Here is a 25,533-nt window from a genome sequence, read left to right as displayed (position 1 = left end):
GTGAAGAAAGAGAGAGATACAGAGAAAAAGTGAGGGAGTTCAGGGACATACAGAGAATGTAAAAGAAACATACACAAAACAACATATCATATATATCTAACATCCATCTCTCATCTCTTTCCTTTCTCTCTTCATCCATCCACCCATGCATCGCATGCATGCATGCATGCATCCATACGTCTGTCCATCCATCCACCATCCATCCAAGCGCGTCCATCCATCCATGCATCTATGCATCCATCCATCCATCTGTCTGTCCATGCATGCATGCATCCATCTCATCCATCCATCCATCCACATCCATCTATCTGTCTGTCTGTCCATCTGTCCATGCATCCATTACAACCATCTTCCCATTTATCTGTCATCCCTCTTTCTCTCTCTTCTCTCTCTCTCTCTCTCTTCTCTGTATCTATCTCTTTATCATCTATCTCTATCTATATCACTATATCTCTATCTCCTATCTATCTATCTATCTATCTATCATCTATCTATCATCATCCTTGCGTAGCTCTCCATCATCTAGCTATTATCATCTGGATGTCTATCACCTACCTAAAGACACAGATGAAGATAGTAGCAGTGAAGGGAGAGGCGTGACGGAACATAGATAGACACCACAAAAAGAGCACACCAGACCAACAAAGGTAGCGTGACTTAGTGAGATGAAGAGGTGTAGAACTAATAATGGGAGGCAGAAAGGGGGGAATGGGTGAAGTGGAAGTTGTAAGCTTCTGGGGCGGCTGCCTGACATGGTCTTCTCCTCCACCCTGCCACCCCAGGTAACGAGCAATGAAAGAAGGCTTGAGGGTCGTGGAGAGTCTGAGCCACAGCTTCCGTGATGTTCACCTGTGGTGGATGGGGCCCTTCTACCCACTTCTGCGGTTCGTCCACCCCAAGTTCATTGCCCCCCTGCTCCAGGCCCCAGGTATCTCTCCCAGGAGCACCCGACCCAGCCACTCCCTTGTCCTGTTCCCAGTTCTTTGCCACCTTGGACAGACCAGGTGGCAGGGAAGTGGGTAGTATTGGAGGGAGACCTGCCATTAAACCTGCTGGGTGACTATGGTGCCAGGTCCCTGGCTCTATTGGTTCCCAGTCGTTTTCAGTTTTTGAGTGTGGAACATTCAGCAATGTTGGTCTAAGAGAAGAAAGGGAATCTATTGACTGAAAAGCTGAAGGAATGTTGTCTTCAGGCATGGTTGGATCCAGTCTTCAAACAGTGCCATTGGGAATCTGTCTTTCTCTTGTAGTTCTGTGTTCCTTGGTGACAGCTTCACTCTCATGCTGACAAAGATGTGTCTAAGAAGCTCAACCCCAATTGGAAACGTGAGCTCATCTCTGCAGGTCCAGAAATAGTTGCAGGGAATTTCTCTTAAATTGGCCTGGCTTGGGTCACAGGGACCAGTTCTTCCTCTAGTCATGGCAACTTGATTGTTAAGGGTTAGGGTCATATGTTCAGCTCTGGAACGGAGGATGGAGTGGCATGGCCACCCTCCCTAGCTACTTGGACTGAAGGAGGCAAGAGGAGCGAGGTGTTGGTTCCAGAAGGGGATGGACAGGCAGATACCACAGATGTCCATTCACTGGCATCTCTGCTAGGGGGGCATTTCCTGGGTGAGGAAACGGAGGCTCAAGGAGGCTTAATAACTTCTCAAGGTCACATGGCATGCCGAAGGCTTTCTCTTACTTCTTCTGTGTGTTCTTGGCTGCCCTAACTGCCTCTGGTAGGAGGGACCTTTAGTTGGAAGGGGATTTGGGGTAGGGAGATGGCCAGAGTGTTGTGGGGAGCTGGTCTAGAGGCACGAGGGAGCAGTGGCAGCTCGTTGTGGTGGGGGGAGCTCTGCATCTGTGGGTATGGCAAACATTGTTTGTCTCTTAAGGACAGAGAAGGCCCCTGAGCCTAAGCACTTAATGATAACCTATGGGATGAAGGAGATCCTGAGGCAGGCCTAGGGGCACACCCTGGGCCATGTTGGGGACATTAGTGGGACATATTTAAGTCCATGCCAGGGACCGTTCTATGAGACACACTGAGGTCGTGTCAGATTGTCTTTGGGTCCATTCAGAGGATGCTGCATGAGGCCAGTGTGTGTTATGCATGTTGTTTCGTGTCAGGGCATGTTAGCATGTGTTGGGGCCATGTCAGAAGTCCCAGGAGATGACAGAGGGTTCTGGGATGTCCCTCTGTCCCTGTAAGGATGTCCTAGGGGATGTCCCTGTAAGGATGTCCCTGTGGGATGTCCTAAGTCCCTGTAAAGGCATTTTGTGGAGTGCTGATTTGTGCTTGGGTGTTTCAAACATGTCGGACCGGCAAGGAGCCATGACAAGGCCTGTTGGGTGTGTTGTGCCCTATTTTCGGGAGCATATAAGTTACCTGGGGTAGGTCCATGGGGCTCTGCCTTTGCTCTGCTCATGTGATGCATCCTGGTCTTGTCCCCCTACCTTCCCCACTCTGACCTATATCAACTCCCACTATGGAGGTTGGAGGGGGTATGATTCCCCTGAGCTTGGATCCTCCACCCCCCAACCCAAAGCCCATCCCTGCCTCTTCTCTATGGCCCCTGATGATCTGTCTCTCCTGCCAGCCACCATCGTGCCCAAGGATAAGTTTTTCTACAGGTTTCTGAGGCCCTGGCTGGGTGAGTAACTGTTAAGTGAAGGAGGTTGGGGACAACCTTGGGGTCTCAGGGGAAAGCACTGCCCTTGCCTACTCCTCGTGGCTGCCTCTACTAGGGGATGGGCTCCTGCTGACTGATGGTGACAAGTGGAGCCACACGTCGTATGCTGACACCTGCCTTCCACTTTAAATCTGAAAATCCTATGTGAAGATTTTCAACAAAAGTGCAGACATCATGCATGTGAGTTGAAACCCACTGGAGCCTTGGGAAAGGCTTCCCAAGGCCTTGGGAAAGGTTTTCCCGGCTGGAGCCTTGGGAAAAGGGGAGTGGCCTGGAGTCCTGGCTTTGCTAGATGACTTTCAGGCCATTCTATTTCTTCTCCAAGCATCAGTTTCCCCATGTGTCAAATGGAGGATTAATAAAGCCCTTCACTAAAGGGTGGTCAACGATGATTGTAATGGAACATGTCCTGGCACATTGTAGTGCTGAAGGTGTTAGCTCTAATCTGCCTCACTGAAACTCTGTGAAACTTGAGACACTAATGATGAGATTGGTATAGTAGCTCTTTCTTCACTGAGCTGCACCTTAAAACTCATGAGGTTGAAAGAATTTGTGTTTTATTGCTCGCAAGATGATGAGTCCGGAGAATAGTTCTTATTTTGGCTGGAATCACTCACGTGTCTGTGGCCATGGCTGGGTTTGGGAGACAGCTCTTGCTTTTCAGGCTCAGCTCTGCCACACATTTGGGGCTTGGCTAATGGTTGTCTAGTCTAGGATGGCCTTGGTGGGACAACCAGACTCCTGCATTTGTCCCTCATCTTCCAGTAGGCTAGCCTAGGCATGATCGCATGGTAGACCCTGGGCTCCAAGAGAACAAGCAGAAACATGCAGTACCTCTTGAAGCCTAGTTTCAGAACAGGCAACCGGGACCTCCACCCTCTTCTGTTGGCAGAAGCAAGTCCCACATCCAGCTCCAATTCAAGAGCTGGGGAAAGAGGTTTTTACCTCCTAATGGGAAGATCTGCCAAACTATTGCAAAGGGTGAAGTAGAGGGAGGTATGAAGAAATGAGACATTTTTGCAGCAGTGCTACCTCTATGATATGGACGAAGATGAGGGTAGAGAGCTAATGGTTACTAGCTCTTCGGTGTATATCAGGAAACCATGAGATATGACGAGCCCAAGTTGGAAACGTTACGACTGAGCCTCCCCACTGCCCCTCATGCACCAGTTCTATTGCACACGTTGTCTTATCTAATTTCCACAACCATATAAGGTAGAGATGATGATTATTGTCTCATTACAGGTGATGAAACTGAGGCTCAGAGAGGTTAGGGAGCATGCTCACGTTCACCCCAAGCTAGCAAGTGTGAGTAATAATGGAGTTGGGATTCATCCTGCTTGCTCTGACAACAAGCAAGTATCATAAACTGTTAGGTGAAGCTCTTGACAGGTGGAGTCCAGAGGGCAGCAGTGAGTTGACCAAGGGCACACAGGGGTGTAGGAAGCAGAGCCAGGATTTGAACTCAGGTCTCCTGACCCCCAGCCATTGGGTCTTAATAGTAAGAGTTTCTATTCCCACCCAAGCCTGGTCCTCCCTGGAGATGGGTGCCTGGGGTGGAGGACCAGGAGCCTGGGTTTTGGGGAGTCCATCCTGGTGATTGGGACTGAGGGGGAGCTCAGGGGAGGTAGGTCCCAGCCCCAGATTTGCCCCTTTCTCTGTCCAGGCCAAGTGGAAGCGCCTAGTCTCAGAGGGCAGCACCCGATTGGACATGTTTGAGCACATCAGCCTCATGACCTGGGACAGTCTGCAGAAATGTGTCTTCAGTTTTGCAGCAATTGCCAGGAGAGCGTGCTTGCTCAGGACTCTGGAACATGAGACCGTAGACCAAGGGAGTAGATGGAGAAGGGAGGGTGGCCAGGGGTCGTTCAGACTGGGACTTCTGGAGGAGATGGATCAGAGTGAGACAAGAAGGACAAGGAAGGGAAAGAGAAAGGTAAGGTTTCAGGTAAGCAAAAATGCTTGATAAAGGCCAACAGGACTAGGATGAATAAAGCATGTGCCACCTTGGGAATGAGATTGGAGGGTTGGCAGGGGGGCTAATCTTAAGGATATTGAAAAGTGAAGCAAAGGGGTCTCAGCTTTATCCTGAGGTTTCCAGAGATGGAAGGTGGAAGGTATTTGAGCAGATGAAGGCCATGGTCAGAGCTGTTCTTGGACATCGGACTCTAGAGAAGACCAACTGTCACATAGACACAGAATTTGAGGAGGAGGCAGCTTGAATGTGGTGGCGAAAATGGGGCAGATTTGGGGGAAAGTAAGGAGGAATGGGCAGGGGCAGATACTGTGTAGGACAGAGAAGATGGTGTGATACCCAAGTCTTCCCAGGGTCGGGGCCATGATTTCCATTGACAGAGATGGAGGTGGAGAGAGAAGCATGCCTGGAGGACACTCTGTTTGGTAGGGACATGCTTCTGAGGTTCTGGTTGGAAGGCACTCCTAGGGCCTCATGTGGGTTAAGGAGCTGTTCTCTATGGCCTGACCCTTCAGGAGCCCCAGTGAATATATTGCTGCCATCTTGGAACTCAGTGCCCTTGTGGTGAAACGGCAGAGGCAGATCTTCCTGCACCCGGACTTGCTGTACTACCTCACCCCTGATGGGCGGCGCTTCCGCAGGGCTTGTGACCTGGTGCACAACTTCACAGATGCCATCATCCAGGAGCGGCGCTGCTCCCTCATTACTGAGGGCTCCCATGACTTCCTCAAGGCCAAGGCTAAGGCCAAGACTTTGGACTTCATTGATGTGCTCCTGCTGGCCAAGGTGGGCTTCCCTGGGATCAGAATTCAAGAGTTAGAATGGACCTTGACTTCAAATGTCAGATGGGAGAACTTGGACTTGACCCAGCGGGTACTGAGGATCCACGGAAGGTGCTTGAGGAAGGAGAGACAGGTCAGGATATTTTTGACGTGACTTTGTAGAAGGCTGCTTGGGAAGAAGAAAGATGAGACAGGGAGACCTGTGGGATAGGGCTCTAGAATGATGAGGGACGGAATCCTGCTTCGGTGATGGAGCTGAGGGACGTTTTCAGGTGAGACTCAGGTGCCTCTCGAGCCGGCTGTGACTTCAGGAGGTCGGTAGCCCTTTCTGCAGGAATGAAGATGGGAAGGAACTGTATCCATGAGGTATCCGAGATGAAGCTGACACCTTCATGTTTTGGGGTAAGCATCACAGTGTGGACTTGCAGGGAGTTGGAGTCTGTGTCCAATCCAGGGACTTGGCAGATGGGCCCTGGACCACCCCATCCCACCCCATCTTCCCCATCCTCCCTGAGGGCCTTAACGAAGGGCGCTGTCCGCCCTCTGGTGCTGAACAAGCCCAGAGACCCAAGCCTGTCTGGCTGCCTCTCAGGCCATGACACCACGGCCAGTGGTCTCTCCTGGGTCCTGTACAACCTTGCGAAGCACCCAGAGTATCAGGGTCGCTGCGGAGGAAGGTGCCAAAGAGCTCCTGGAAGGACGTGAGCCTAAAAGAGATGAATGGTGAGTTGCAGGGTCTCATGTCTGTTCTGGAACCCCTCTCATTGGACTCTCTCCTCTGCTGGGGAAGGGGAAAGAACTTTTGTGATTGTGTCATTATTGCTTAGAGAGACTAGGAGCAGAACCCAGAGGCAAGGGTATGGTACCAGCCTGGAGAGCAGGCGAAAGCAGGCTTATGCAACAGAAAGATTGGAGTGTCCACATTTATTGCCCTGCTTGCTTGCTATGTGACTTGAATAAAACCAATTCCCTTTTCTGAGTACCACTTTTCTCCTCTGTAAATGGGGGCGGGACAGGTCAGGGAATGTCTCCTCCAAGGGCTGCTTGGAGAACCATGACAATGTGTGTAGAACAGATGCCATCCGTCGTGCGTTGAGTAAATGAACTTCTGTCCCTTGCTTTTCTGCCTGAAGTTGCGCATTTCCCCTAGAGAACCCTGCTCTTAATTTTTGCTCTTATATCTAATTCTCACCTACTATCTATTCCAGGCATTCACAAGTGGTCCTTGAGGGTAAAACAGTTACTCATTGCTTGGTTCAGTAAACATGTCTACCCTGCCGGCCCTTCTCAACTCCATGTCCAGTGCCATTCAAGTCCTACTTGGTCAAGGCTGGATCATGGAGGAAAGAAGGGGGCGAGGCTGGGTAGCAAAGAAGAAAATATTGAATTCCGCCTATGGGATGGGTAGTGACAGATGCTCCAAGCTTACCGGACAGCTTGGGGAAAGGCCATGACTGGAGGCATGCAGCGGTGGTGCCTGCAGTGTTTGGGAGAAGTAAACGTGCTGGATCCTTGTTGACCATTTACAGTGTGAAGCATCTGCGGAGGCTCCCAGTGTGGCTGGGAGCTGGTGTTGGTAATGGAAGCCTCTTCTCTTCTTGGTCTGCTTTGGAAACCGCGTGAAGATTTTCCAAAGGTGTCGGTTCAAGTCCTCTGGGAAGCCAGTATTGGATAAAAGATAAAAGTGTGCAGGGATACTGCTCTCAGGGAGGGAGTCTCACATTGGGCAGAAGTGATCAGAAAGTAGGGGCCCACCATGCTCTCTCAGTGGCTCGGACCTGCCCAAGAGAGTGTGGCCTTGGCTTGAATGCTGCTGCAGAGCCCAGAGACCCTCTAACTGGAGGCTGTCAGCCGACTGCACTCCTTGGAGCTGGACATCAAGTTCTTTCTTGAAGGGAGATTCGTGACTAATATAGGAAGGCAGTGGGGAGCCATGGGAGATGTTTGAGCAGGGGAGAGACAAGTCAGATATTCGAATTAAACATATCTGCAAACTGGAGGAGATGAGGTGGAGCCTGGGGGTCCCAGGGAGATTTGGGGCCAAGGGCTGAAGAATGGGGAGGAGATGTTGGACTGAACACTTTGGAGGTAGTGCCTTCAAGTTCAAGGCTGGGCTCAGTACAGCAGTTGTGTGAAGTGGAGAAGTGTTTTTGTGTGTCTCTCAACTTCAAACACTTAGTGCCCTTGGTAACAATTCAAGTGGTGCAAAATGCTTTACAATGGATATAATAAGCCTTTGTCTTTTGTCAATCTCAGTTCTATTGAGATATAGTTGACATAAAATACTGTGTATACAACACAAGGTATACACCACGAGGGTTTGATATACGTATGTATTTCAAAATGAGCACAGGGTTAAATACTTTCCTTACCTCACACAAGCCTCTGCCTTATCCAGCACCCAATACCATCCCACCTTTGATGATTCGACTGGTGTGCTTCAATGATCATCTCTGCCCACACCTATGTGCACAAGGTCTCTCTCATTTGTACCTAGTCTTTTCACTACATAGCTGAAGAGAAAAACACAGAGCATTAGGCATGCACACTGACATATAACGTCAAGATCCTTATCCTTTCCCCTCCCAGACGTAAGTTTTGGGAATTAATTTTGAATTACAAAAATACATGAATGGGACAGAAGTCCTATTTTTTTCTTCTCCTTGCAGAAAATGCAACACTACGGAGAAGGTTAGGTCCACCTTTGTTGCCTTCCCCCCAAGCCTAATCAATCCCTTGTCTCCTGAGGGGTCTTCAGGGACATCAATTTGTCATATGTCCTTTCAGACTTTTCAGAAGGTCTTGTAGTATGTATTTTCTAATAGTTATTATGGTTTTATAGAAAACACACCACATTGTTACTTGTTCCTTTTCCTCTTTTTCTCTAACAGTTGTTTTAGACTCCTCTCTAATTTTTAAAATCGCACACTTTATTCAGCTCACCCCTCTGTTGGGGACGTTTATGTGATGATTTGCAGTTATGACAGATATTGCTGAATTGCCTTTCAGCAACACTCTGTACCGATTTAACCTTGCAGTGTTGATAGGACAATGATTTGTATTTTCCTCCTTTGATAACTGTGTAGTATTCCATCAGAATGGAATTTACCATAATTACGTAAACATTCCTGCCGAGGGTCATTTGTATAGTTTGGAGCCTTATGCTGTAAGAAACATGATGTAGCAAACATCCATGTACACACAGATTTTTGCTCCATGTGGAGGATGTCTCTCCGAACCCATTTCTGGGTGTGGAACATGCTGAATCAAAGGTCCATTCGAGTTTTTCACAATGTAATCGCTCGGACAAATCCACTCCTCTAGACAGATTTTGAGAGTGACAATTTTCTCGCATCTTTGCTGACAGTGTGCATAATGAAATTCTAAAACTCTTGCCAGTCTGGTAGGTGAATATAATACTTCATTATCCTAATGAATATCACTTTAAGAATGGGTAAAACTGAGCATGATTTTCACATGTTTATGAACCACGCATATTTCTTTTTCTGTGAAGCTTTAATTTGCATAATTTGCCCTTTTTACTTTGAGTTTTTTCTGTTTTTCATTTTAAAATTGATTTGTGAGGACTCTTTACATATAAAGAAGATTAGTTCCTTTTCTGTTATGCAAAAATTCTTTCCTGGATTGACTTTTGACTTTATTTTAGTTTTTGTTCATTTATTTGGAGTCACGTTTATTAACTTTTTTTTTATAGCTTCTGTTTTTTTTTTTTTTTTAATGCTTGGAAAGGCCCTTCCCATTCTAATGTTAAACTGTAACACTTGTTTGTTTTCTTGTAATGGATTTATTTATTAAAAATATTTTGTTTATGGGACACCTGGGTGGCTCAGTTGGTTGGACGTCTGACTCTTGATTTTTGGCTCAGGTCATGATCTCGTGATTCATGAATTTGAGCCCCACCTTGGGCTCTGTGCTGACAGCTCAGAGCCTAGAGCCTGCTTCGGATTCTCTGTCTCCCTCTCCCTCTCTGCTCCTTCCCTGCTCATGCTGTCTCTCTCGCTCAAAAAATAAATAAACATTAAAACAAATTTAAAAATTCACAGATCTGTGTTATATCAGAGATCTGCTGCTGGTTCTTATCTTTCTCAGAAACATAGCACTATGACTTTGTCAGACATCCATGGTTCTATGTACATTTAGATTGTTGCTTTGGACTGTCATATGGAAAGTTCCTCTCTAGTCCCTTGGACCTAAATATCCAGGAGGTTTCCATCTCATGACCGCAATGAACCTCTTGGTGTTCATGTCTTTATCTGCCTGTCTGAGAATGTCTCCAGGTCCTAGGCTGAGAGCCAACTTGCTGGGTCATGAAACACACATCGCCTTTCCTTGACCATGCCGATGCCTTGCAGAGTGGTGGTCCTGTCCATATTTACTGTCAGTGCGTGGGTTCCCCACCCCGTGCCTCAGCCGGGTCTTACATCACCCACCTTGTTAATTCTCAACCTCGAATACATAAGAGGAAACATCCCATGCTATATAATTTCATTTCTCTGGTAATCGGCGACTTGGAGCATCTCTTCATGTTTTAGTTAGTTATTTCTTTTCAATGGTTATTTATTTAGTTTCGAGAGAGAGACAAGCGGGGGAGGGGCAGAGAGAGAGGGAGACACAGATCCAAAGCAGGCTCCAGCTCCGAGCTGTCAGCACAGAGACGACGCGGGGCTCGAAAACTCATGAACCACGAGATCACGATGTAAACCCGGAAGTCAGATGCTCAACGAGACAGCCACACAGGCGCCCCTCTCTTCATGTTTTAGTCTCTGAGTTTGAGCTCCATGGAATTCTATAGAATCATGTCCTTTGTCTTACTCTTTTGAGTCGCCTAGCAATCTCTCTTGTTGATTGTAGGAATTCCATTGTCTATTCAAGATACTCTTCTAGATCAATATATTTATTGCAACTATCTTCTGTGAATCTCTCATCTGAATGTTAATTTGGTCCATTGAATGGAGTGTTTTGTTAAACAGAAATCCTTAATTCTGTGAATATGTTTTCTTTTCTTTTCTCTTCTGTTCTCTTCTTTTCTTTCTTTCTTTCTTTCTTTCATTTCCTTTCTTTTTGTCTCTGTTTTTATGTTTTGGGGTTTTAAGAATTCTTTCCTACTCATAGGTAACAGAGGTGTCTTTTATTACATCTTCTTTAACTTATTCTTTACACTTTCTCGTCGGTAGAGAAGACCCCTTCTTATTGTAGAGTGCCATGAAGCTTCAGTTCTTTTGGAGCGTGTGTTGGTGCGACTATGGGGGTGTCTATGTCTGTGTCTGAACCATCCCTTGTCTGGGGGTGGTGGGGCCTCCTTTGCCGTGAGGCTTCGTTTTCCACCTATTATACGTACTTGTCTTCTGAGCTCTCTCATCTTGTTCTGTGGGTCTGTTTTCCCACGGTCTTGCACAGGTTTGCTGCCTTTTAATTTAATTTAATTTAATTTAATTTAATTTAATTTTTTAATTATCACCATATGTTTGTAATGGGTCTTAATATCAGGTGAATGGATTCTCTTTCTTTGGTCTTTTAAATCGACATACATTTTGAACTTTAAGTTTTTCAAACTGAATAAGATTGCTAAGCTCCAAAAACACCAACTAGATTTTAATTGGGTGCATTTGGATACATTATTAAACTTAGACAAGAATCCACACCAATTATATTAAGGTATTCACCTAGGAGGGTGCCTTCTTTTGTTCAAATAACCTGGTAAGTCCAGTAAAGAGATTTTTTTCCTTTTTAAATAAATTGTATAACTTTAGACTTTCTAACTTTTAAAGTACTGTGTGACTGTTGGGCTTTGTTCAGAAATACTTAAAAAAATTTTTTTTTAATATTTATTTTTGAGAGAGAGAGAGAGAGAGAAACTGGGAGGGAGAGAGAGAGGGAGACACAGAATCCGGGGAGCAGCTGGAGGTCTGCGGGAGTGTGATTCAATCCCTGGCTAATCGTTGGGGGGCTTCCTTAGGGACGACCTGGCCCAGTTGCCTTTCCTGACCATGTGCATCAAGGAGAGTCTGCGGTTGCACCCCCCGGTCGCAGCCATCTCCCGCTGCTGTACCCAGGACGTCGTCGCTCCAGATGGCGGGTCATCCCCCAAAGGTGCCCAACAAGACCAGGGGAGGAGTCTAGCGGCTGGAAGAGGTGAAACCCTTCTGACTGGCCCTCCCCTCCACAGGTGTTATCTGCCTCTCGTTAGTATTTTCGCGGGACCACCACAAACCCATCCGTCGTGGGCCAGACCCTTGAGGTGCTGACTCCCCCTCCCTCCCATCCTCACACCCACCCTCATGCTTGGCCACTTCCCTAGCGGGCCCTAAGGGAGGGCTCAGGGTTCTGACCTGGCAAATCGCTCCCTCCATGAAACGCACACCTGTGTCTCCAAAGCCGGCTGTCCTGGGAAACCCCATCCAACAGTCCGGCCTCTCTCCGCCCCCAGGTATACAATCCTTTCCGCTTTGACCCAGAAAACATCAAGGAAAGGTCTTCCCTGGCTTTTATTCCCTTCTCCGCGGGACCCAGGTGAGGTGGGGATGAGGTGGTGAGGGCAGGGGCCTGGGCCTGAGATCCCAGACGTGCTGTGGGGGCGGGAAAGGGGGTGTTGAGGATGGTTCTCCCTTCTCTCCCCTCTCCAGAGGTTGGGGGTAAAGGCCTGGGCAGTGGAGGGTGGCTGGTCCAAGGAGGGCCTCCGCGGTGTGCTCAGAGCCCCTTCCCTCTGTCTGGGAGCTCAGGGCTGGGATCTGAGCCAAGCTCAGGGACCCCATATGGGGGTCCCGGGCACGGTTAGTCCCCTCCGGTATCCCTGTGGGCGGGGCTGGCGGTCCCGGGCCAGGTTCGGGGCGCGACGGGACCTGCTGGGGTCCCTGGCGAGTGAGTGCCCACTGCCGCCCGCAGGAACTGCATCGGGCAGACGTTCGCCCTGACCGAGATAAAGGTGGTCCTGGCGCTCACGCTGCTGCGCTTTCGGGTCCTGCCCGACAAGGAGGAGCCGCGCAGAAGCCGGAGACTCATCCTGCGCGCCGTTAGGGGGGTTTGGTGCTGGGTGGAAGCCGCTGAGCGCGGGCCCCAGTGACTCGCAGCTTAACTGGTTGGGATCCACCCCAACCTACTCATGCCCCTGGCGGATTCCAGGACCTAGAACTGTGTGGTCTCTTTTGCGGGGCGCCACTGACAGCAGCAGGGGGCGTCGGGACCTGCGGGGAACGCTGTGGAGGGTGGAGGGCGAGGGGTGGGGTGGAGGGGAGGCTGGTGTGTGGCACAAGACCTCCCTGGCAGCCATTCCAGCTGACACGGCCCACCCCCCCTCCCCCCCCCGCCATGCTGATTGCGGTGTTCTACCACTGCCCAATAAGGGCTTTTAATCCTGTAGGCATTAGGGTGCCATGGGGGGTGTTTGAGTAGGAGAGGGACCACCGTTTTAAACACTGACTGAGGGGCATGTTTGAAGTCAGGTTCACAGTGAGAAACCCGAGTTGGCACTACTCTCTGGCCACTACTGACCTCTGTTCTTATCTAAATTAACCAAACTTTTCTTACCCCAGAATCCGTCACTATGTTTCCATGGTCACTATGTTCACTGAAACAAACATAGATGCTTTCTCCTGTGTGTCTGATCATGGCAATCATTGTTTCCGTTATGTGGTCTGTTGTTTTTGCTAGTTTTCACTGGTAGGGTTAGTGGTCTCGTGTGCCTGTTTATCTTTGCTTGAGTATCCGTTATCATATTTGAAATACTGTGTAGAATTTGGAGAAGGTTGCTTTCATAGGAGGCATTCTTGGAGCCTTGCTGCGTCAGGATGTGATGTTTAAATGGAGTTCAAGGCTTGTGGTGCCAAGATCACTGAGGCAGTTTAAATTCCAGCAGAGGCCACACTTGCAGTCCCCTCTACCGGTGTGTTCTCCCCCTGAGCAGTGTAGCTCCTGGAGGCTTCCACCTATGTAAGGAGGATCTTCTTACAACTTTTCTTTCCCATGTCACTCTAGGCTTTGATTTTTCTCCCCTGGCCGTGAGGCCGTCAAAACAGTTTCACACTTCCCTGACTCGCTCCAGCGCAAAAGTATAATTCATGCTCCTTAACTCCAGGTTTCTTTTTTCTTTTCTTTTTTTAAATATTTATTTACTTTTGACAGAGAGAGAGAGAGGAAGAGAAGAGAGAGAGAGAGAGAGCATGGCAGGGGAGGGTCAGACGCTCCAGGCTCTGAGCTGTCAGCACAGAGCTGATGCGGGGCTCGAACTCACGGACCGTGAGATCATGACCTGAGCCAAAGTCAGATGCTCAACTGACTGAGCCACCCAGGAGCCCCCAGGCTTCTTTTTTCATTTGAGGGGCATCTTTGTTACAATTTTGTCCCCGACATTTATTCATTGTTGAGAGACAGAGAGAGAGAGGCACAAGCAGGGGAGGGCAAGAGAAAGAGGGAGACAGAATCCGAAGCAGGCTCCACGGCTCTGAGCTGTCAGCAGAGCCCGATGACAGGGCTTGAACTCACGAGCTGTGAGATCATGACCTGAGCTGAGGTCGGACGCCCAACTGACTGAGCCACCCAGGTGCCCCTTGAGTGGCATCTTTGTAATTCTTTACTGTCTTTTCAGGTCATTTATGCATTTAAGAAATTGGAAATGGGGGCACTGGGTGGCTCAGTTGGTTAGGCGTCCAACTCTTGTTTTGGCTCAGGTGTGGGTTCTCACAGTTCGTGGGTTTGAGCCCTGCATGGGCTCTGTGCTGACAGCGGGGAGCCTGCTCGGGATTCTCTCTCTCCCTCCCTCCCTCTCTCTCTCTCTCTGCCCGTCCCCCACTTGCACTGTCTCTGTCTCTCTCAAATAAATCAGTAAACTTAAAAAAAACTAATTGGAAAAGTATCCAGCTATGAGAGTTGTGTTTTTTTAAATTGAAAGGTTAATCCCAATGACCTAGCTTGCCATTAATGGAACACGAAGTCTCAGTTGGAATTTTATCCCTTTCATTTTAGTTTGTGTGTGTGTGTGTGAGAGAGAGAGAGAGAGAGAGAGAGAGAGAGAACCAGTGCAGGTGTGGGAGGGGCAGAGGACCAGGGAAAGAGAGAATCTTAAGCAGGCTTCACATCCAGCTCAGGGCTCAACATGGGGCTCAGTCTCACGACTGTGAGATCATGACTTGAGTCAAAATCAAGGGTAGGACCTTTAACCAACTGAGCTACCCAGGCACCCCGCAGTTGGAATCTTAAATGGTGATGATCCAGTTATCCCTCTATTGTTGAACGTATTCAGGGCGATGATTGCCTTTAAGTGTATAGATTTCTGGACCATAAAAGCTCACATCAGGGTTTCAGGGAGGGGACAGCACATCCCCCAGAGATCCTGGAATTTGGGCTACATGGACGTAGCAGGTGGCCTTTGAGATTGACTCCCCTGGGGATGTTCCTGGTTTAGAGAGCGGGGTACACATTGGATGTTTTGTCAACAGGATGGACTGTGCTGGAGACTGCTAACTGTGTATCCTCATATTCATTTTTGCCTTCCTATAACCTTTAGTTTTTAGTTTAGGTGCATGGCAGGCTGAAATACAGATTGCATTTGAAAGCTTTTCTTGAAACTAGATTGGCTAAATGACTATACCCTGTCCCATAGGAAAAGTCAAAGAGTACCTGGTAATTCTAGAAGCTCTCCTTATGGAGAGGTAGACACTCTCTCTGTCCAGTTTCCCCTTTCTTCTTTGCTGCGTCTTGGGGGGATGTGGGGACCTGCGGCTTCATCCTGGATCAAGGAGGTAAGACTACTCTTCAAGGAAGGTGGGGCAGATAACTAGATGCAATTAGGTTCAGATGACCCTGGATCCACGGCACCTTGGAGTTTTACTGCCAAGGTCACAATCACAGTCTGCTATTCACTAGCTGTTTGGGTGGGGGGAAATTGTCGGTCTCTCTGAGGCTGACTTCTGTTACCATACAGTTATAGCCACCTTGTTACACTGATGGAGAGACTGAATAAGCAAACATGTGCAACATCACTCAATCAGTAGGTGGTAAGTACTCTCTTCTTTTTGCATCGCATTCTAACATTTAAAAGGCTGTAGTCACAAAAGTTAAATTTAAGTATTGGGAAATGTGACAATCTTCTGTGAAGAAATATATCATTAGAAGATCTAGTTAGTTGGGAACGCAAGCTGGTGCAGCCACGCTGGAAAAGAGTATGGCGGTTCCTCAAAAAACCAAAAATAGAACTACCGTACAACCCAGCAATTGCACTACCGGGTATTTATCTAAGGGATGCAGGTGTGCTATGTCAAAGGGGCACATGCACCCTAATGTTTATAGCAGCGCTATCGACAATAGCCAAAGTATGGAAAGAGCCCACATGTCCATTGAGGGATGAATGGATAGAGAAGATACGGTGTATATATGTATATATACACACACACACACACACACACACACACACACACAATGGAGTATTACTCAGCAATCAAAAAGAATGAAATCTTGCCATTTGCAACTACGTGGATGGAACTGGAGGGTATTATGCTAAATGAAATTAATCAGTCGGAGAAAGACAAATATCATATGACTTCACTCATATGAGGACTTTAAGAGACAAAACAGGTTAATATAAGGGAGGGGAAACAAAAATAATATAAAAACAGGGAGGAGGACAAAACAGAAGAGACTCTTAAATACGGAGAACAAACTGAGAGTTACTGGAGGGGTTGTGGGAGGGGGGATGGGCTAAATGGGAAAGGGGCACTAAGGAATCTACTCCTGAAATCATTGTCGCACCATATGCGAACTAATTTGGACGTAAATTATAAAAGATTAAAATAACGAATGTTTAAATCAAAAGAAAAAGAAAAAAAGAAGATCCAGTTAGTTCTGAATATCCATAGTTACCTCTGAGTAACTTCAAGGGCCTTTGATGCCAAGCTGGCCATGAAGCTAGGAACTAAAAAAAAAAAAAAAAAATCCGTCTAAAGAGGCATGATCCGGACTTCATTTTTGCTTACGTGTTTCAAGAGGTGGAGGTCACGAGGGTCCCAAGAGAGAAAAGAAGGTGGGGGGTGGGGGGTGGGGGGTGGGAGCGGAAGGGCCTCCTTCAGCACCTCGGACAGCGGCCACTCCGTGACTCCCTCCTCTCAGGCTGTAGGAGTACCTGCCCTGGGCTACTGAGTCCAGGGCCTCCAAACCTTTCTGGGCCCACAGATGGGGGGCCCAGGAGGCCTAGTGACTGCAAAATAAGAAAGGAACATTGCAACCTTAAATGAATAAATATTTAGTATATTCTAAGCTGAAAATAACATGTTTTTCTTGCCGAGTTCTTAACTAAAATTACTTTTCCCATTGGGGTGCCTGAGTGGCTCAGTGGGTTAAGCGTCCAACTCTTGGTTTCTGCTTAGGTCATGATCTCAAGGATCGTGGGTTCGAGCCCCATGTTGGGCTCTGCACTGACAGCGCGGAGCCTGCTTGGGATTCTCTCTCCTTCTTCCTCTCCCCGCCCCCCCCCCCCCCAGCACACCCAATAAGTAAATAAACCAAAAATTTTTTTTCATATTCCCGAATGATACATCTGGTTTTTTTTTTTAAAGAAAGCGCCAGTGGAGTGAGAGGCAGAGGGATGGGGAGAGCGAACCCACGTAGCTTGATGTCACTACCCTGGGACCATGACCTGAGGTGAAATCAAGAGTCAGATGCTCCTGGGGCGCCTGGGTGGTTCAGTCGGTTAAGCATCTGACTTCAGCTCAGGCCACCTTCTCACAGTTCATGAGTTTAAGCCCCACATTGGGCTCTGTGTTAATAGCACAGAGCCCGCACTTCAGACCCTTTGTCAACCCCCCCGCCCTTCCCCTGCTTGCATTCTCTCTCTGTCTCTCTCAAAATAAATAAGTAAACTTAATATAATTAGTCCTAAGAAAAAAAGAGTCAAAGGCTCAATTGACTGAGCCACCCAGGTGCCCCAAAACAATATGTCTTCCTAGAAGAAAACGCTAGGAAGAAAAAGTAAGAAATAAAAATCACTTTTATATCCATAATTCAAACAAGTCAAAATAATCACTTCATATTTTCTCGCGTATACTTCCAGCTTGTATTCGTATGTAATGTCATGCAAGTAAAAATTAGATGTACATCTAAAATGTGCATTTACATTTACACGTCATCTTCTGTTTAAAAAATGCTCTTTCATTGTCCAATAAGTGCATGACAAGATGGACAACATCATTAGACCTTAGGGAAATGCAAACCAATGCAAAGCTTCCGTTAAAATTGTCCTTGTCAAGAAATTTTTGCCTACTCTAAGTCTTTTGCAGTTTCATGTAAATTTTATCATCAGCTTATCTATTTCTACAAAAAGTCCTGCTGGGATTAGGGTTGTGATTTCTTCAAATCTATAAATCAATTTGCAGAGCCTTACTATCTTCACAAGGTGGAGTCTTTCAATCCATGAATATTGCTTATCTCTCCATGAATTTGGGCCTTCTTGGGTTTCTTCCACAAGTGTTTTAAAATTTTCTTCATAGAAATCTGGAACACATTTTGTTAGATTTATACCTCAGTATTTCACTTTTTCTGAGTGCATAATACTTAAAATGGGTATGTGAAAATATTGTTCCGATTGTTTATTGCTTCTATCCAGCAGATTTGGCATTCTTTTTCTGCAAAAGACCATATGGGAAACACTTTAGGCTTTGCACATCCCATTCAGGATCTCCTCTTCCTCTTGCCCCTCTTCTCCTTTTACAATCGTCTTATTTTTGAGAGAGGGAGAGACAGAGACAGAGACAGAGGCAGAGTGTGATTGGGGGAGGGGCAGAGAGGGAGAGGGAGACACGGAATCTGAAGCAGGTTCCAGGCTCTGAGCTGTCAGCACAGAGCCTGATGCAGGGCTTGAACTCACAGACCGTGAGATCATGACCTGAGCAAAGTCGGACGTTGAACCGACTGAGCCACCCAGGTGCCCCCTACAGTCCTCTTAAAATATAAAAACACCTCTTAGCTTATAGACCATACGAAAACAGGCCACAGGCCAGATTGGTCCATGGACCATAGTTTTCTAATCCCTGGAATATAGAAATAGAATTTCTATGTTTTATATTCTAGGTAGAATATCTTCTGTATACATTTTTGTCTATTGATCATGTATCCTGACCTCCATTAAGTAATTCCCATTGGAACACAGAAAATGTGGTTGTTTCCTCAGTCTTAAAAAGTCCCTTCCCTTGACCCACTTTCCCACTGATGAACCATTTCTTCCCTCCATCGTGCAGCTAACTCCTCCAAAGAGTGAGCTCTACTTGTGTTCAATGTCTCCTCTTGCACTACAAACAGGCTTTGAGTTTCTGCTAAGGACTGTGATGGTGAATTAATGAGAAAGGGAAGACGAGAGGCATGAAGCCCATCGATCCCCAGGACTCTGCTGCACCTGCGTGTATTGATGCTAAAGGACAGGAGCCTGCTGTCACTCACTGCTGTGGGTCTCTTTCCTTTCTTGGGTGTGTGGGCGACGCCCTCTGCTGGAATTTTGGGGACAGCAGGCTCTGGCCTGGCCTTTGGTCTCCATTAATTCAATATGTGTGTGAGCGTGTCTGTGTCTAAGTGTATGTGTGACTGTGTGTGCGTTGGTGCTACTGTGTGTATGCATGTGCGAGGGTGTGTGTATGTGAGTGTATCCACGTAATTGGGTGCATGGATGGGAGCATGTGTGTAAATCTGTGTGCATGTGTGTTTGTGTGTGCTCGGTGAGTGTGCGTGTGTAAGCGTGCCACTGTGTGCACGCGTGGATGCATTGGTGTGTGTGTGTTTGTGTTTGTGTGTGTGTGTGTGTGTAAGGGTGTGACTGTGTGTATCTTGAAGTCGCTAAACCCTGTAATGGGCAGGGACCTTAAGTGGTTAAATAAGGGTGACTGGAAGACGGAGCCCTTTACAAAGCTATGGGCAGGGCCAAGGGAAACCGTCGAGGCTAGTGCAGCGTCCTGGGGCTAGCATCAGCTGAGAGCCGCCACCACTGCCAGGTTGATGGGGCCACAGAGTAGCTATTTCTGGAATCCAGAGAGCTTAACTGTCACGGAGAGTGGAGGTAGCCTTTGGCAGAGAATGGACGCCATTTCTCTAATCTCCTCGGATTGCCTGCAGGTGCCCACCACTGACCCAACGCCATATTCTCATTTGACCCCAAGAGGCTGTCGGGAGGCGGCCAAAGACTCCTGTGGTAGTCCAGTGTCTTGAGCTGGGTTGGTGTCCACTCCACATGTCTCCGCAGAGGGGGGTTCAACAGTTCCTCTGCACCAGGGTGGCTCCCTTGTCTGCTGGCTAAGCAGACATCAGAATGGGAGGGGGGCAAAGTCCTGCCTGTTCCCTTGCACGCCCTTCTGGTTTTGTTTTTGTTTTTCTGTGACATCCTTGGGCCCCCCTCCTTGGCTTTTGCATGAGAAATAGCCTTTTACCCTCCAGGGATGATCTCTGTTGATGGCGACCCCCACTGCTGGAGCGGTGGGGGTGGTCTGACTACTTTCCAGAGCTGGCACCTCCCCTAAAGTCCTGTGCAGCGGAAGTTGATGCAGCTATTTTGGGGCCCCAGGACTTTCCTGAAGTTTCCCTTCAGCCTTCTTTTTCCAAAGCCAGCTTCTTTGCTCTCCTGGTCCTTATGCCAAGAAGCTGGAAACTCCAGCTTATGGGTCTGGCCCTTGGCATGCTTTGGGGGCTGGCTGGGTTTCCTGATCTTTATTACGGCGACTGAAATGGAACAACTGTTTCCAGCTTGAGTGTTGGGCCACATTTCACCACCGTGGATCTCCCTACAGGGCTGGTTCCTGCTTCCCTCCCGGATGGATACTGAGGGAAATTGCCTCTATTGTCTTTGTTTACCTCAGCATGTCTGAGGAAGGAAGGAGGAATGACAGTTTTCAAGCCATTTGATTACCTCACTGTGTGCCGGGTGTTTACATTCCTGCTGTGGCTTTAGGGGCAAAGAGCGATCGTTATTCACTGTTCACTCTTCCATGTCACTCAGGTTTCTGCTCAGAGGTCAACTCCACAGGGCAGCCCTCCCCGATCGCCTCCTTGGTCACTTGCTGCTTCTCATTCTGTTAATTTCCTTCATTACCACCCCACCATCTGACTTGGTCTTGTTTCCCATCGGCTTCTCCCATCAGACATGAGCACCACCATCCAGAGACCTTATCTGTTTTGTTCATCCTGGGTTTTGGGTTGAAGCACCATGTCTGGCATAGAGTCTCTGGTACAGTTTTTTTGTTGTTGTTGTTGCTGTTGTTGTTGTTGAAGAACAAACTACCTGGGAGGTGTAAGTCCCCCTTTCCATCTTCCTGAGGAGGGCATGAAGCGCGGAGAGGACAAGTGACTTGTCCAAGGTCACACAGCCAGCGAGGAGCAGGGCTGGGATCCGAACTCTGTTGGGCTGAATCCGGAGCCTGTTCCTTCCCAAAGGCCGAGGAAAGGAAAAGAGAGACTCCAGCCACCAGGCAGCCTCCCTGCTTGGTGTAGAGGGACCCCAGGCTGACTCCTGGGAGAGGTGTCTTCATGGTGTCACAAAAGAAAAACTGCTCACCTGTTCTGTGCACCAACCATGGTCCCCTTCCCCCACTGTGACAATCCTTGTTTCCTCTGAAATTTGTGTTTTCGTGATAAAAATTATAGCAGCACAGTGTGGGAGAGAGAAAGCGTGAGACAAGTAGCATGTGAGAAGGATCAAGACTCCACTTGTACTCTCTCCACTTCCACTGTGATGTGTGGATTCTTCTGGAATTTTCTCAGCGCATATGCAAACATGCACACACACAGATCCACACACATATTCAGAAGCTTTAGCTGTAGACGAGCTCATTACTCATATGCCAATTTTTTCATTGAGGTATGATCGGCATATAACATTATATTAGTTTCAGGTGCACAGCATGACTGCACATATGCATATATTGCAAAACGATCACCGCGAAAAGTCTAGTGAACACCCATCTCCACACGTAGCTATAGACTGTTCTTTGTCTCGTGATGAGAGATTTTAAGACCTACTCTCTTTGCAACTTTCAAATATACAATACAGTGTTATTAACTATGGTCACCAAGCTTTGCATTGCATCCCTAGGACTGATTTATTTTATAACTAGAAATATGTACCTTTTGACCTCCTTCACCCATTTCACCCATTGCCTACACTCTTCTGGCCACCAGCAGTGTGTTCTCCATTTCTATGAGTTCATTTTTTTAAAGAATACATTTAAGTGAGATCATATGGTACTTGTTTTTCTCTGTTTGGTTTATTTCACTTAGCATAATGCCCTCAAGGTCCATCCGTCCTCCCATGTAGTCACAAAGGGAAACATTTCCTTCACATGTCACTTTGAAAGGTCCTTTTCCCTACTCTCCCTGATGGGGTCGGATAGAATGCTTGCGTTGCCCTGTGAGGTTTTACCAAGCTCACTTTACGGACATGAAGACGGAGGCTCAGAGGGGTGATAGGCTGTGCCCAAAGCTGGTGACTCACAGAGTGACTGCCACCTCTGGTCTGACACACACTTGTCCACTTCCCGGCTCTGGGTGTGGATGGGGCTTGACGTCTGGGGGCGGGGGTCAACCTTTGCCTTTCTGTGTGTGGCCGGGGGCCATTGCAGAAGCCAGGCTTGTGTCATTTGGCAGCTGAGACATTCCTTGTTGGATGAGAAACCACTGGGGATGCTCTGATCCTTCTCTGGCTCAGAGCAGAATGTCCACACCTGAGGCTTCCTGCCTCAAGAGTCAGGGGGAGCCCCGGTCCAATAGACTCTGCCTTGTTGATCACTGGGGGTTGTGGGTTGGGGGATGGAGGTTGACCTCTGGGGGGGTCAACCTCTGCCTTTCTGTGTGTGGCTGGGGCCATTGCCCAGAGGCCCTGTGGGGTTTTAGTCCTTGGTATGGCTCATCAAAGTTCAACACCTACTTATAGCTTCAGTATGGAGCCGGATTTTGCCAGCTGCCTTGGCCTTGGTGAGTTGTGTGATCTTGCATGTGTGTGCTCTTAGCCCCCGTGTCAAAAGAACAACAAGCCACCTGCCTTTTTGTGCAGCATGGGTATCCTGCCCCACGCTTGCCCCTGGTGACTCTCCCTCTTCCTCCAGGTCTCTGCTCGCCCTGATGCCAGGCTGAAGGTGGGACCCTCCCCCCGGCACGTCCCTTATCACGGTCTGTTATGTTCTTGATCATTTACTGGATCACTGCCCATCTCCCCACCGGATGCGAGGCCCTTGGCAGTGGAGTCTGTGTTCACTGCTGCATCCCCGGTGCCTAAAATTGTGTGCCCCCCATACAACAGATGGTCAGTAGACACGTGGTTGTGTGAACAAGCCCTGGAGATTTAGATTTTTTTTCTCCTTACGGTATGACTGAAACAAAACAAGATAAAACTGGGAATCCGAGAAGTGAAGCCTTTCCCCTCCCCACTTTCTCTGCAGAACCTGGACTCAGAGGTCTTAAAGCAACATTTGTTAAAGCTTGAAGGCATGTACACTTTTCCTGAGGATCTACTTAGACGCAGTTTGGAGTCAATATTTCTGGGCCGGGGTGCGAGATTCTGAATGTCCCGCAAGCTCTCAGGTGATGTCTACGGTGGAGGTCTGAGGACCACACTGAGTAACCGATCCTTAGAACTCATGGCTGCAAACCTTTCTTTCATCCCCAGATATTTAATGAGCATGTAGTATGTTGTAGGCTTTGCTGCCGTCTGTGCTGTCATATTCACCTCATTAGCAGTGGGGCTGTAGCAAGTTGCCTCACCTGTCTCAATCTCTGGTTCCTCCTCTGTCAAAACGGGCTCGTGAATTGTGGGGCTGTTGGATAATTGCACCACAACAACAGCAGCGAGAACAGTGACTGGCATTTATTAAGCCCGCCCTTCTTCTGTCCTATGTATTTTACGTGCGTCGGCTTTTAAAATGATTCCTGCTATCTTAGGAGGTGGCGCTAATGAAATGCCCATCTGCAGAGGGGAAGGAGCGTGGCTGAGAGGGTCAGGGCACCTAGTGGGAAGTGGGGGCTGCCCCGGTGCCCAGGGTGGCTCCACTGGCTGTGTGACTTGGGACAGCTGTACAATAGGGAGAAAAACGTGGTTAATGTATCTACAGGTCTTAAAACGGGATCGTGGCTCATGTGGACAAATGCCATTCCTGCTGTAGCTGGCTGCCCATTCCTGGCACACAGTAGGTGCACAGTGAGCTGAGCCACTCTAGCGACTGGGTGCTCTTTCTCTTGTGTGTCCAGGATTCTGCCTGGATCATTGTCCTCTGACCTTGCCTCCTGGCCCTGATATGGATGGGCCTGCTAGCAGGGGAGGGCTGCCTCCATGGAGGGGGAGGAAATCTGGGGGTGGGGTGGGAAGAGGGTGCAACCCACCCCACGGAGGGCTTCAGGACCAGCCACCTGGACCCCCTGGCCGGAGGGAGAGGCAGGTTTGGGGTCTTCCCAGCACTCTGCCCGTGTCAGGACGACTCTTTGCCCGTCCCCTGCTCAGTAGCTTTGCCAAGCTTGCCCCGTCTTAGGAGTGTGGCAGACCTGAGATCCTCCCAGCTCTGCAACTTGGGCCAGAGGCTTGCTTTCTCTGAGCCTCTTCTGTTTGCTCTTCTGTTAAATAGGCATCTTTGGGCCTTCTGGCTCTTGGGCCAGAGTTTGCTCTTCTGTTCACTAGGCATCTTCCCTCCTATGGATGTCATCGCCTGGATCTCTCTCTCTCTGATTCCAGGGCACTGGCCCAGGGAGTTGGCAGGTGGGGGGGAGAGGGGGCCGAGATGTTGCATTATCTGAGTGGCAGAACACCTGGTGCACAATAGGTTTACTTTACATAGAGTACCTGGCACACAGAAGGAGCATTTTATGCACAGGACCTGGCACTCAATGGCCATGCTTAATGTCGAGCACCTGCCACACCGTAGTCAAGGTTTTTGCAGAGGACACAGCAAAGAGTACATGGCACACAGTAGGCATGCTTTATGTAAAGTACTTTGCACAGAGTATGCTTATTTCACGTAAAGCACCTGCCACACAGTAGGAGAACTCTAAGAGGGCACCGGGCACACAGTAGGTATACTTTCCATGGAACACCCAACACACAGTAGCTGTGCTTTATGCAGAGCACCTAGCACTTAGTAGGCATGCCTTGTAGAGTTCCCCAGCACATGTAGGCATGCTTTAGGTCAACACCTGGCATACGGTTGACAGGATTTGTGTCAAACAGAAGGGGCGCACAGTGGGTGTACTTTATACGACGTACCTGGCTCGTGGTGGGCACACTTCATGTAGCGTTCCCAACACACTGTAGGCACAGTTTTTGCGGTACCCAGCACATAGTAGGCACACTTTACAGACAGTCTTCTGCAAACAGTAGGTTTACTTTATGTGGAATGCTGGCACAGAGCAGCACACACACTAGTCACGAGCTCTTTCTTGGCAACTTATCTTTTTGGGGGTCCCTGATCCTTCCTACCTTCCTGTGGAACCGTCTTCTGTCCCCCTCTCAGGCCCTCATCTGACATCCCATTTCCCAGATGGCAAGACTGAGCCTAGAGAGGGCCGGCACAACCCAAGGTCACAGCCAGGAGGGGGCTGAACTGCGTGCAGGGTCTCCCAGCTCTGTCTGGGCCCCCTGCAGCCTTACCCCCTCACCTCCAGGTGCCTTCTTCCCACTGGGCCCTTTACCCCCTGAGTCTGATGCAAGTAACCCCCAGCCAGAAGGGCTTTTTGTTCCTGCCCCCTGCGGTCTTGTGTCAGCCCAGGCCCTAGGCTGCTTGGAGGCAGGGCTTGAACTCCTGCCAGGCTGTGCAGCCAGGAGGCCCCAAGCTTCCTGATTCTGCTCTGGGAAATGGTGCGTGACTCTCAGCTGCCTCGTATGTGGAGAGGAGCCCCAGAGATGTTTTGGGACTAGGATTGGCTGGACCCTGCCCCCATGGCACCTGAACTCTCACGTTCAAGCTTTTCCCTCATGTGCCCTGCTGGCCTTGAAAGGGCAGGGGTGGCTGTTAGCATGGGGCCCAAGAGTCACTTTGCCCATCCCTCACCGGATCCCCCACCCCCACATGGGAGGTGCTGAGTTCTGAGGATCCAATCCCATACTCTATAACACGGAAGTCCCCCTCCCCCACCT

At 48.6% G+C, this 25,533-nt stretch overlaps 1 long non-coding RNA gene and 1 pseudogene across 1 annotated transcript in view; both read left to right on the top strand.

Moving 5' to 3' along the window:
• The first annotated feature begins 792 nt into the window (after positions 1–792).
• Positions 793–12,516, top strand: LOC106989835 (cytochrome P450 4F3-like; annotated as a pseudogene).
• Positions 12,517–14,186: 1,670 nt separating this feature from the next.
• LOC128314925 (uncharacterized) overlaps positions 14,187–25,533 on the top strand; it is a 37,247-nt gene continuing 25,900 nt past the window's right edge. Inside the window, exon 1 of the long non-coding RNA XR_008297218.1 lies at positions 14,187–17,362. This is a non-coding gene — a long non-coding RNA (uncharacterized LOC128314925). The remainder of the gene's footprint in view (positions 17,363–25,533) is intronic.

Source organism: Acinonyx jubatus, chromosome A2, assembly GCF_027475565.1.
Source record: "Acinonyx jubatus isolate Ajub_Pintada_27869175 chromosome A2, VMU_Ajub_asm_v1.0, whole genome shotgun sequence".
Lineage (NCBI taxonomy): Eukaryota > Metazoa > Chordata > Mammalia > Carnivora > Felidae > Acinonyx > Acinonyx jubatus.
The sequence above is the reverse complement of the archived record's forward strand: the minus strand, read 5'-3'. Positions and strand labels throughout refer to the sequence as shown.